The sequence below is a fragment of the Bombus vosnesenskii genome, unplaced genomic scaffold (genome assembly GCF_011952255.1).
Source record: "Bombus vosnesenskii isolate JDL3184/JDL3185 unplaced genomic scaffold, Bvos_JDL3184-5_v1.1 scf7180000013272, whole genome shotgun sequence".
NCBI classification, from domain to species: domain Eukaryota; kingdom Metazoa; phylum Arthropoda; class Insecta; order Hymenoptera; family Apidae; genus Bombus; species Bombus vosnesenskii.
Genome location: NW_022882930.1, coordinates 6,030,310 through 6,043,175, shown reverse-complemented (window position 1 = coordinate 6,043,175; position 12,866 = coordinate 6,030,310). Strand labels below are relative to the sequence as shown.

The following is a 12,866-nucleotide window of genomic DNA, read 5'->3' as shown; positions in this document are numbered from 1 at the left end:
TTCTGATCAGAGATTTGATTATATTAATTGTTTAACATTTTTAATTAATAATATTTTGTTTCGTGCGCTTTCTGTAATTTATTTTCGTTCTTTATAAAACTAGTCCAAAAAAAATATATTAAATTTCTATGTGTTTGTCACACGTAGCCAACCATAAACGAATATTTTATATATTTTCCTATATTTGTAGAAATATGAGAATTTTATTTATTTCAAAGACACTAATGTTACTTGTAACAATAATTATCAGAAATTATTAGAAATATGATTAATTTGGCGAGACACGAGCAAAATGTTACAAGTAAGTAACACGAAACTCGATACGGTGAAACTACAAACGATTAAGTGGAAACGGATCGTCTTTGATCAGACGTACTTTCTAACCGCGCAGACTTATGACTCGAGGAACGCTTAAATATAACACTGAAACGTAGATGATTTTTGCGCGAAGTAATTTTACCAAACGAGAGCTTCTCTTTCTCTTGAACGACAGAAATAAAGAATCGTCTGATTTTGTAAAAGTCGTTCGAGTGAAATCTTTCTAATGAAGCGAACGCGACGGCAAAGCGGAAGAAACGAACAGAGCCGTTCCGTCGTCGAAAGCTACAACGTCCTCGATTGTAAACGAGAATCGATATGTGTTTTTAGTAAACACGGTTGATTTATTGGCTCGGATTTAAAGTTACATAAAAGATATCGCACTGATAAGAAGCGAGTTCCGAAGATACTCCTTTTCGCTTCATCTATGTTCTACTTTTATTGATCTGTATTTTTTAATCGAAATTCAAACAATCGATCGTTAAAACTGATTTAGACAATTTGTAAAATGCAAGGTACATAGCTAAGCAATTAAATAATAACGTAAATTTCAACGCTACACTGGAACGAAATGATACCGGTTATCATAAATTTAGCTTATTTACGGATTATTTATAAATATTAATTTCTGTATAATAAATAGATGCCCGATTCACTCTACGATAAGTAGTACAATTTAATTCGTTGAGATAATCAACATCAGTGTACACGTAACGATTACTATTAATGTTTAATAACAATACAATAATTCTACGACAATAATATCGTTAAATAATATCCTTAAAAATTCCTCATCTTATAAGGTATTCAGCAGAAAGTCGTAATACGAGAAACATGAAAAAATATACGCAGCATTGATCTCGTTTTCGACCCCATTGACTTTGAATCCCGTCCATTTGCGGCCTCCATTCTTCGGCAATTGCATCAGGCAAGTATAGGGTGGAGAATAAAATCCGTAACTCCGTAAGGAGATTTATTTCAGCCAACTGATCCTACGTAGTAGCAGATGATAAACGACCCGTGTCACCGGTAACTTGGACAGCCTGAATTTATTATCTCGGATCAGAGAAAGAGAAAGAGAGAGAGAGAGAAAAATAGGGAGGGAAAAAAAGTATAGCGTCTCCCTTCTACTTTTCCGGGAAAATGACGGTAGGCAGGTGTCATTAATCGGCGAGAGAACGCGGAAGACGCGTACAATCGTCTTATCGCGTCACGTATCGAACGTAGAGGAAATAAATGACAAAGGGGCCGGTTTTTGCTGACTTTTGTTCTTCCCTTGTGGATCTTCGATACGGTCGACCTTCTTTCGCATGTTGTAGAGATTTTCTAAACTTTTTCAGCTACCAATATTTTTATGTTACGCGATATTACATCGAGGATCGGCGGAATTAAGGATCGAATTTTTGTTAAGAGATTGTTAATTGCTTGCGATGATATACAGATTTTCTCAGTCATCGAATTCATATTTTTACTTACTTCACGCGAACACAACTAAGAAGGTAAAGACTGAATAGAAATTTGTTAGAGTAAATGTTATATCAACCGCTTTTATTTCACCATCCTTTTTATTCTTTGTACATATAGAATTTCCATAAATACATAAACATCCGCTGGCGAGTTATAATCTTAGGAACTGAAAGGACGAGGTGCGTGGAGAATTTATTCTTATGGCCATAAAATCCAACGAGAACGGGACGATATCAAGCGAAAATAGACACGGAAGTTCCTCTTTGAGATTTCATCCCCTTTCCAAGAAGTGGCTACGATGAAAAAATATGGAGAAGCGGATGGCCAGGAACGATACTATTGAAACCGAATAGGGAGGGTGGAATCAAGGGATGTAAGTGTTGTAGGGTGGTAGAGTATATTCTGGTCGCTGTTGCGTCCAATAAATATCCAAAATGGTGTCACGAATTGCTCTTTAATCGCAGATACGAATTACAACGATCTGCAACTTTTTGCACGCAATTGAATTATTAATATTAACAGTAAAATTCAACAAGCCACGATCTACCAGGTATCAGCGTCGATTAATTCTCTTGCGTAATACCAACGAATTTGCTTCACTATAATACGATCATACAGCATCGAAATCATTGAAAACACGTTTCCCTAAGGTAGCTATGTATTCTCCGTCAATTCTTACATTTTCTCCTTTTTCCACTTGCGACAGGGATCTCTTTTTCTATCCGAAGAAAATAATTCAAACGGAAGAGCACTAGTAATTCATTGATTGATATAAAACTTTTGTTACATGAATCCAATTTTGCACAAACATTTCCCTCCGTTAGAGACAATAAAATCACACTGCGCTCTCGAACTGTACGTTTCTACGGAATTTCGTAATTTCGACGGACTAACATATTAAAAGATAAAACAGAAAGAGAGAAATGAAAGAAGATGCAAAGGAAGCGAAGTTATCGATAGGCAACTCAATCGTGCCTTTATTCGCCGTGACGAGGGCAGGCACAGGACCAACAACGCGTGAACGGTCGTATCGGTCGTATCGGAGTGTCAGGGTGCGCGCGTGCCTCGCCGGGTAGGCGTACGCTCGTAAATCCTCCCTTCGACGAGGGGTAGAAAGATCCGGGCAAGGTTGCTTTCTCGCGCGGGTCGTGACCTTGCCACGTGGAGGCTCGTGCACGAGCCACGGTGGGAGGCCTCGAAGGACGAGGGAACGTTCACCCGGAAGAACGTCACGGGCCTAATAAAGGGGAGCGTCGATCTCTCCGACACCCTTCGATCATGACCATCCATCCACGGGCTCGCGAATGTAAAGAAAAAAAAAAAAAGGAAGAAAAGAGAAAGAACGAGAGCTGAGAGCAATGGTAAATCCTGGATAATCTCGTCGAAACTGTACGTCGTCGAAAAAAAGCAGTTGTGGTGCGTAGGTAAGTGAGCTATTAAGAGGAAGCACGGTAAGGAAACGTAAGAAAAAGAATGGTCCGAGAGTCAAGAGTTTGTAAATTTGATTTCGCTGATTGAAATTGTATTGCCCGAAGGGAGTCGAGATTTTCCTTCGCACGTTTTTAATTACAGGTTTTACGATCCGTTAAGTATCGCTAAGCTGTGAACGATGTTTACGGGAAATTAATATGTACAGGAACGATGCGCCTAACACGCGAAGTATGTGAAACGTTGAAAGTTTTATAAGCTTCGTTTCGAGGGAATTCCTCGCTGTTTCTGTTTTCAACGTACCAAATCAGACTGCAAATTTTCCTAAACCTATTTCCCATATGTTGTATCCTAATCGTCATATATTGGAAATAAATTTTGAAATATATAGTTTTGAGAGGGGAAAGATGTTTACTCCATAAAGCGTGGAAATATAACCCACCAATTGTTCACATAAAATGGTCACTTGACTACTCACATAAAAGAAACGAGATTCGTTGCTCCACAAAGTGGAATAATTTCATCCGGTCATGTCGATTCGATGCTCGAAATGTTCACTTGCGATTTATTTACGAATAAGATTATTTTCAAACTTTCGTGGAACGGAGCTAGTAATTATTAGTGGCAGTTAAGAAGACCACTGTGATTTTGTCTGTCGCAAATTGCTTATAATATGATTAGGATGTTTATTAAAATATAACGACGAAGAACAAACGACAGTATGGTCAGATACGATTGACGATGTCACTATATTAAAAAACGTATGTTGTGCAAGGACTTCTTTTAAGGGAAAATTACAAGGAAAATCGATGTGACGCTTCGATAACGTTCCTCCACGGACGAATCCCCTGATTCCTGTTGGTCGAGTCGTATTAAATCAACAACCAAGAAAATCGTTTCCAGTTGAGAAAAAGGATCGTTCGAGCGCTAGAGGAGATGAAAACTTCGAATAAGTTACGTTCATAAATTTCAGATTTTTGTTGGAGGGTAGTTGATACGAAAACATTTCAAAATTATGAAATTTGTTTCGCAAACGGCATAATAGCATGATTTATCTCGATAAATCCTATTAAATACTTAACTGTAATTTAAATTATTAAACTGCGATTGGTACGCAAAAGTTCGACAAAGGTTCCAAAAACGTGCAACAACAGAAATATAATTTAACATAAATTTCACGTGAAAACATTCGAAACTTTTACAAATTTATTTTAAGCATAACACAGTAGCATAATTTGCCTCGATAAATTCTATTAACTGTTTGTGAGTTAAAATATTAAACTATGATACGGTTTTACACAGAAGCTTGAACAAGTATCACGAACGTACGACGATGGAAAGGTAATTTAATATAAATTTTTATATAAAATCCCTCGCTTCGAGCTCGTAAACCGTACTACGCCTATTTGCTTTCACAAATAGTATCAATGCCGCGTATAATCTCGATTTTCTATCAGCCTTCGCGTACTATTGCACACACGAGTTGGGTTCGTGAATGACGATAAGAAATTCTCTTTTGATCCAATTTATCCAGCTAAACGTTGCACCGATATATTACTGTTATTTCAGTATAGCACTGTTAAATCCCTTCTCAGTGATTTTCTTTACAGCTATTTAAGTTGCGGTAATTATCGTTCTCAACTTTCGTAAGTCGTACACTTAGCACTCGTTTCGTTATGACTTGTCACGATTCGAACAGTTACACTGTTGAATTTACACTGAACTGTGTACACACGTATTATTACACTGTACTATGTTTGACTGTGACTAAAAGTAGGTTTAGTTCGAAAGAAGATTAAGTGTTATACATATAGCATTCCTTATTTCTAAACTGTGAATGTATATGGCATTTCATATTTTAGTGGATATAATTAAAAAGAAAAACATGGACCTTAAGCAAAAATTTCTTTCATTCGGAAAATAGAACGAACATTGTTACACTATACTATTATATTTATATATGTACATTTAACTATGGACATTTGTATTTTTTTTTTCTTTGTTTTTACTAAGTCAATTTAAACATCTGTGAAAAGGTCACTTAGACTAACTGGAAATGTATTTACGGTATAATTAATATAAGATAAGGTAATTAATTTATTTACGTAGTTCGTTGGACTAATTGGTAATTTATTTGATATGAAAGGTAATAAGAGGAAAATACTTTGGTGAGATTATATTACATAAAGATGTAAATTAGAAATAAGGCAATAAATAGATCAGCGAATAAGGATAGGTAAAAATTTTCAAATGAAAAAGAGACGAGATACATTACTGTGATTATATTCTAATACGTAATTCTGTGATCTCAGCTATAGTCATGTAAATGAGTGTCCTTGGTAGCGATTTCTTTGCTCGGCAACTGCCTACGTCGATGTCTGCTCGAGAGTCCTTTTTGTGAAACCCTTTTCTCTCGTCTCCTTTCTACACCCCATCTAATAAACTCGTTTTGGTTTCGTGTCCAAACTTCTAAGGACATTTTTTTCGTAGCATTTCGTTGTAACTTCTATCAATTTTTGTTCTCAAAGTAGAAAATAAATTTCGAAAGAATTCGTAAGGGATCGATTGGAAATAAACGTTTAAAGATACATCTTTGAAGAAGAATTTAAAAAAGAAATTTCCAAAGGTTGAATAGAAATGGGAAATTTCTTTTTTTCCTTCAATAAATAATAAAATACAACAACAGCAAAATTTGATGTCGGAATTTATTACAGAGTGGTAGTATTTCTCTATTAAAAAAATATAGCAAAAGATATAGAAGACAATTTTGAATTCATCGAGAAGCGATTCCTCGTAATCCAAGAATTATCACGGATTAACAAAGTAGCATTACGTTATCGTCGATTGACGTCTATTCGACTTTTTGATTATTGAATTTTCAAAAAACGCCCGTTGAAACATTTGAACGAGAGAAAAGCACGATATCGTCAATTTCTGTCGATTTTCTGACTTTTATGTCATCCAGTAGCTAACAGAGATACTTCACCATCGGGCAGCTAAAAACGAGAATAACCTGTCAAGTTCAAAATACAAGGCTTTTAAAAACATGTGATAAATCCGCGAGATTTTTTTAAAAGCCAAACGCTAGCGACTAAAATTACAGCAATGCTTACAAAATATTTGAGAGTGGCAAATATACATATTTAATTACAAATCAGAATAAAAATGTAGGCCCCACGAAATGGAATTTGCTGACAGCATAATGAATTTTTAAATTGCTCCCTTTTAAAAGAGCAGAAAACGTTACTTGGTTTTTCCTTTCTTATTTTTATCGAGCTCTTCGCAATTAAATTTTTAATTATCACAAGACACTTATGCAAGTTGCTTGACCTTTCTGTATAAAAATACCTGTTCACCCCCTCGGGATAAAAGTAAAATCATATTAACGAAATTATAGGAATGAAACACGGGTGACACGAGATGAAAAATATCCATAATTACCATCGAATGGAAAAACCGAGATAGAAAAAGAGAAGAAATTGTCACGAAATACCCAGACAAGCCAGCCGAAAGACTTGCGCTAAAAACGATAAAAATCATCCGACCACAAAGGACAACGAACGAAGCGCGAAATAGAAAAGAACTTAAAGAAAGACGAAACTAGGAGAAGGATAAAAGTTATTGTAAAACATTCGGACACGTTGTCGATAAAGAAAGAAAAATCCATTCATTCACCCTTTTCGGATTACAAGAGAAACCTCTACGATTAAAATCATCCGCCTACAGAAATCAACGAACGAAAAACAAAAAAAAAAAAAAAAAGAAAAGAAAAGAACCGCGATAAAGGCGAAGGTGGTGGAGGAATAAAAATTATTACAAAACACCCAGACAAGTTATCTAAAGAGAAAGAGAAATCTGTTCTTTCGCGATCACGTTAAAAGGCAAACAAAAACGAACGAACGTACAAGGCGAAAACAAAAATAAACAACGGTAGCAAAAGGCATAAAAAAGCAAAGGATTGAAAGTAAAAAATGAATATTGCAGTGAAAAATCACGTGCATCAACGTTTCTCGTCGCTTGTCGTTCCACCGCGAGTTAGCGAGGCGAAAGAAACGAGCAAAAAGAAAAGCAAGAATGGAGGGAAAGATAGCGAGACAGCGGCAAAAAGGGGGTTGGAGAGGGAAGGCGGCAGGGAAGATAGAAAAAGCAAGGGGGAGGACAAAGTGTCTCGCACTTGCATCCCGTAGGAGGCGCGGTTTGCGCTCGAAGCGGAAAGAGCGGACGATGCAAAGTCTCATTGAGATCCACATCCGCCGCCTCGTTGTCTCGCGCATTGATAAGGGGGGAGGGTTTCTCTCGCGCAAGGGGGGATGCTCTGACCGTTCTCGAATGTGTCTGCGACCTCGCTCGGACCTTGAACGCGCTCCTTAAGCCGAGCAGAGCCGGCCGCTTTTATTAAGCCAGATTCACACGTCGACCCTACTGTTTGAACAGTCTGGACGCTACAGGAACGAGTTTATGGTGGGTTAACCCCGCGATTTTCGACCGGTATGACGCAACATTTTTTCAAACTTATTTAGTCTGCGATATTGACCTTTTTTCTCGTAGATTTTCAGATAAAAGTAACAATAGCCATCCGCTGTGAACAGCCCGTTTCGAATCAAATTACAACGTATTCTTTGGCGTGTCGCGAAATTTTAGTAATTAATTTATGCGCGAGATGAAGAATGGTGAAACTCGCTGGGTCAATGCTTCTTGATAAGAAACGTCGAGCTGCTTCGATAAGCGCGTTAGAAAATATACGAGGCCATCTGAACGGACGAATTCGATCTTCACCGGACTGATCGACGTTAATAACGTCGTTAATCAAATGTATCCACGAGGCTGTTCACTCTACTTTCATTTGGAAGATTTTTTAACGAGAGCAATAGCGTTGATGTAGACCAAGATGTTAATATCAAGCGACCCACTCAGAGTACATATGTATTTCAACATAATTATTAATATAAACAAATTTACAGGGTTGAAGAATGTCAGAAGAATATGGACTGCATAATGAACTTTGACTTATGTTCTGAAAGAACTTTGACGGTAGGTGCGATAATTATTATTCCGTGGATGTTTATGCAAATTCAAATTTTTAAGAGCACAACTAAAGAAATGAAAGTGACAAAGGTTCCTTCGCTCACTAGATATCGTTAACTACACTTCAGATGTAAAGAAGCTAAACAGTACACTGTACTTAAAAAGACGGAAAAAAAATAGTAATCTGCATAAAGAACACTTTTTCTCGTTTCACAATAGCAAACGAATAAAGTGGTTTGTCCACGATTAAGAGACGCATGAATCGAGCTTAAAACGCTCAGTCAGCGGTTAAAATAGGGAGGAGGAGGGCTGGATACCGGACGAATCGTGGTGTGTGCGTCCATGAGGACGTCCTGGAGGCTAAATCCCAGTCTGGGAATGTAGTGCGTTTGCCCAGGGACAGCACACGCGGCCAAGAGTGGCAGTCAAGGGTGGCCTCGAGTCGGCTACGTCCGCTGGAACGATTCCTTTGAGAAGACAATGCCCGACATCGGTCCGGCCGATAATTGAATTCCGAGTATGAACGAGCTTCATGTGCAGCTTTATGCCGTTTCTCGCGGCTCTCGATCTCCCCTTCCGACGCTGTGGATCGAGACACGTTCGAATGGACAATTTCGTTCGTCCGCGTTCGATCGATTCAAACGATGCGATGATACGAATTACGCGTTTTCGAAGAACTCGAAAGAGACGAGCAACAGAAATGAGAAAATCTTCGATCGTATGTAAGGCTGAATTTTCTGTTTTCTTGTTAAGTGTCCTGAAATAGTATCCTATCTCTGTTCAGAATCTGAATCCGATGTATTAATTGCATTCGTAAAAGGAAACTAGTTAACGACGGACAAAGAAAGAGAAGAAAATTGCAAAATAAAACATTTCAGGATAATTTACAAGTATCCTGTTGAAAGGATACGTCTACAATTATATTAGGTTGTCCGAAAAGTGTCTTTCTTTCGCAAACGTGTTTTTTACAACAGTGCAGCTTGATACGAAGGTGAAATCAAGTCTGTGAAATATCGCGATGTTTATCTCAACAGAACAAAATGGATCGTACGTAATTCGACGAAATAATATAAAAGAAAAAACATGAAACGAAAGAAACTTTTCGGAAAACCTAATACTTTGTACGTTATAGGGTCTCTTTTTTGATTAGAATTTTCGCAGCTTCATAAATGTTGCGAGAAGCTTACGTTGTATAGGAAAATTAGTGCTGATAGTGCAAGGTGAGTGTACAAATATTATCAAAAATTAGTCCAACGGAGAATTTGTTGCGTGGGTTAAAACCCACTTTCATTTCACACGACTTCTGAGTTACTATTCGTCGGACAAAAACAAATCCTAGTTTGAAAGTAATATACCTAACAACCGAAATTAAAGTCGTACTGCGCAACAAGCAGCAACGTTCTATCTAAACCTACAATTAAATAAATGTCATTCGCAACTTAGTTTGCCATTCTACTCATTTCTATTCCCATCCAATTTCAACCCACCTATTCCACCGTCTCGTATGATACTCCAAAATCTAAATTAGCCATTGCTACACGATATTACCTCATCCACGAGGACTACGAAAGATGTTGATACGATGTATATATTTACTATGACATTCAAACACTGATCAATTAGATCCAAGCATGTTAAATTTCGTATCACCTAGTAGCACTTTCATAGCGGTGTCATAAAAATGGAATGAGAAAATCTGATATAAAGATATACTTCAATGGAAAACGAAGCTGATATACAGCGAATAGGAAAAATTAAAAAATTGCAACTCGATGAATTTTGGCAACTTTTATGCTAAAAGTTTGTGTTAAAAGTTACATAAAATCGCGTATTCTGTAGCATGTAGTATATTTAGCGATTACTCCTGTTAAATATAAATTCGTATCATAGAATTACAGTGTCTTTACATACCTTCATGTGATTACAATAGAAGATAAAAGGAAGCTTAGAATTGATACACTATGAATTTTCCGCATTCTTCAAAAGCTTTTTATATTATTGGTAACAGTCGTATTCCATGTATTATATATAATATCCCTTGTACATACGTCATATTTATTCGTTGCTCTTATTAAATATGTCGAAGTAACTACTTCAAGAAAAATTCTACATCTTTATTTACGTACATCCGTGACCTGGAGACTGCTATTACGCAGAAATATTCTGAATAAGGAGCGGTGCATATTATTGTACCCTTGAATATACATTATGTTTTGGGTTACAAGGTCTAGGAACAAAGGAACTAATAAACAAATTTCTATTTATGTTCCCTGTAGCCTCTAGCCCAAGCTATAAGGTCAACTTTTTTGGTAATGTCCTTTTGCTATAAATATACGAACGTGCTCCTTATCATTCCATTGTGTGGTAACACAAGTAAGAGAGTAAGGATCCGAATCGGCATATACTTACACATTATACTTATACCTTTAATTATTTCAATATACTTTTCTATTACACTCCTCGTTATATCCACTCGTTCCTCAATCGGTCAACCTCAACCTCAACAAGATACAAACCCATCTTGTAATTACATTATGGCGTCTTTGTACGCATCTAATTTCATAAATTTTCTTCCGCTCACTGTAAGTACTAATACCATCCTTGCAGCTATTATGCAAAATATAATTACACAAACAACAGCGCGAATCAAGGAAAGGAATGTACCGGGTGATGAAGCGAAACAAATAAAAAGCTAAGAGAAGAGATCAAGCGGAACAAAGGTGGAAACGAGGCGACGCACCCGGATAATTCCGTCGTTACGAGTTCTGACGTTCGTTCCACCCACGGCTTTCTCGTCCCGTGGCAATCAGAGCAGTCTGAAAGCGGGGGTGCGCGTGCTTTAATACCAGTAGATGCACTCCGTGCTCGTATAATGCAACGTTAGGTAGGCGGGGTTAGGAGAACGGCCAAAGGGGGAAAAGGAGGGTAGGTGGAAAGTGCAGGAAGCAAAGGGGAAAGTTAGCGATAGGACACGAAGAGGTGAGATAGGTTGCGTGGCAACCGACGCCCACGAAGTGCCACGCGCCGTGACCCGCTATGGGAATTCGCTGCTAGTTCGTATCATTGCCCCGTTCGATTCCCCGAAGAATCCTACACCAACCCCTTTACCGTGTTTCGAAACCCCGGCCAATTATGCAACACAGCTCGCGCAACGATTAATCCTCCTGATTCACCCCGTGTTTACTATCGGCTTTCAACTGTTAAACAGGTTTATTGGTTTCTCCTTCCTTTTTCCATTTTATTCGGTTTCTCCTTCTTGTCTTTTATTTTTGGCTGCAGCACACTGCGGCTATTTATGCAAATTCATAATTTTATGACTGAACGAACGATAGAGATACGAAGGATTAAAAAGTGGAGCGGCTGAATGTAAATGGTAATTGTTTTGCTTATTAAATAGCGTAGATGTAATTACAATATTTCATAGAAACGTGGGACAAAAATAATGCGGATATTGTAATCCATGTCACCGAGTTCAATTGCTGGGCTAATAAGGCGAAATGAATAAAATAAGCTGATACTACTAAAAATATTTAATATAGAGATAGACTGCGAATATTTATTGTTTATGTAAATTCGTATTTTTATTAATAGAATTCAAAAGGTGGAACATCGGTGGATAATAATTGTTTTATTTCTTAAATATTGTAAATATGGTTGGAATATTTCACTTACGTGTATCGAGCGTTCCTTTTTTTTTCCTAGTAGGCAGAGCCTGTTTCTGAAATGTATTGAAATATTCAGGGGTGATATTGCACGGCACTAAAAACTAAGTTGCAAGAAAACGGGCACTTAAGGAGTAACGTCGCTTGCGTAAAATATTTCCGAATTTAGAATTCACAAATGTGTCTTGTAACTTCGGGGCGAGAAACGAGCTACGTGATACGAGGACATTTTTAAAACGACGCTTAAATCATTTTAAGAGCATGATTTCAATTTTAAATCCTGTTCCAGAAAAAGAAGAAGATAATGGAACAATTAATAGACGATACTTTGTTTTCCTGGGCGACGAAAATCGAGAAGAAGAAAATTTTCCCTTTAACTGGTGTACTTCCTGCATCTTATGAAATCGATTCTATTATCATTTCTGAGCAAATCGTTCCCAATTAATCCTCTTTGTTTCTCCCGGTTTGAGAATAAATAAATAATTTTAATGCTATGTACCATGATTTTAACTTGACAAATACGATTTGGAGATGATGACGTTAGAAAGAAATTGCCAGGCATAAAAGAAAAATACAAAATCGATACTTTATGACAGAGAAATTAAAGTGGAAGTAATTTAGTTAATGCGTTTACACTACGAGAACTTAGCGGTCGTAAATTTTCCTAAAAATTTGCGCAACATTCTCTTAAATATCATTGTTCTTTTTAATACATTAAACTGTCAAATAACTTTCATCGAATATTGTGTACCGTAAAACGGTCCCGAAATAAAAGTGTCTTTCCTTTGAATTAACAAATTTCCAATTCTTCCAATGTTTCTTCGGATACTTTATATATTAACGATCGCTTATTATGTAACTGCAAACTTCTATAGTTTCAAACCAGAAGAGACCATTATTTTCGTAGAAGCAAAAATTTGAAAAACGAGGAAGCGATTCCTTCGAAAAGTAGCCATGAACGAGAAG

At 37.1% G+C, this 12,866-nt stretch overlaps 1 protein-coding gene across 2 annotated transcripts in view; it reads left to right on the top strand.

Annotated features, from left to right (window-relative positions):
- Nucleotides 1-12,866, top strand: part of LOC117231422 — a 237,850-nt gene that overhangs the window by 175,383 nt on the left and 49,601 nt on the right. The window lies entirely within an intron of this gene.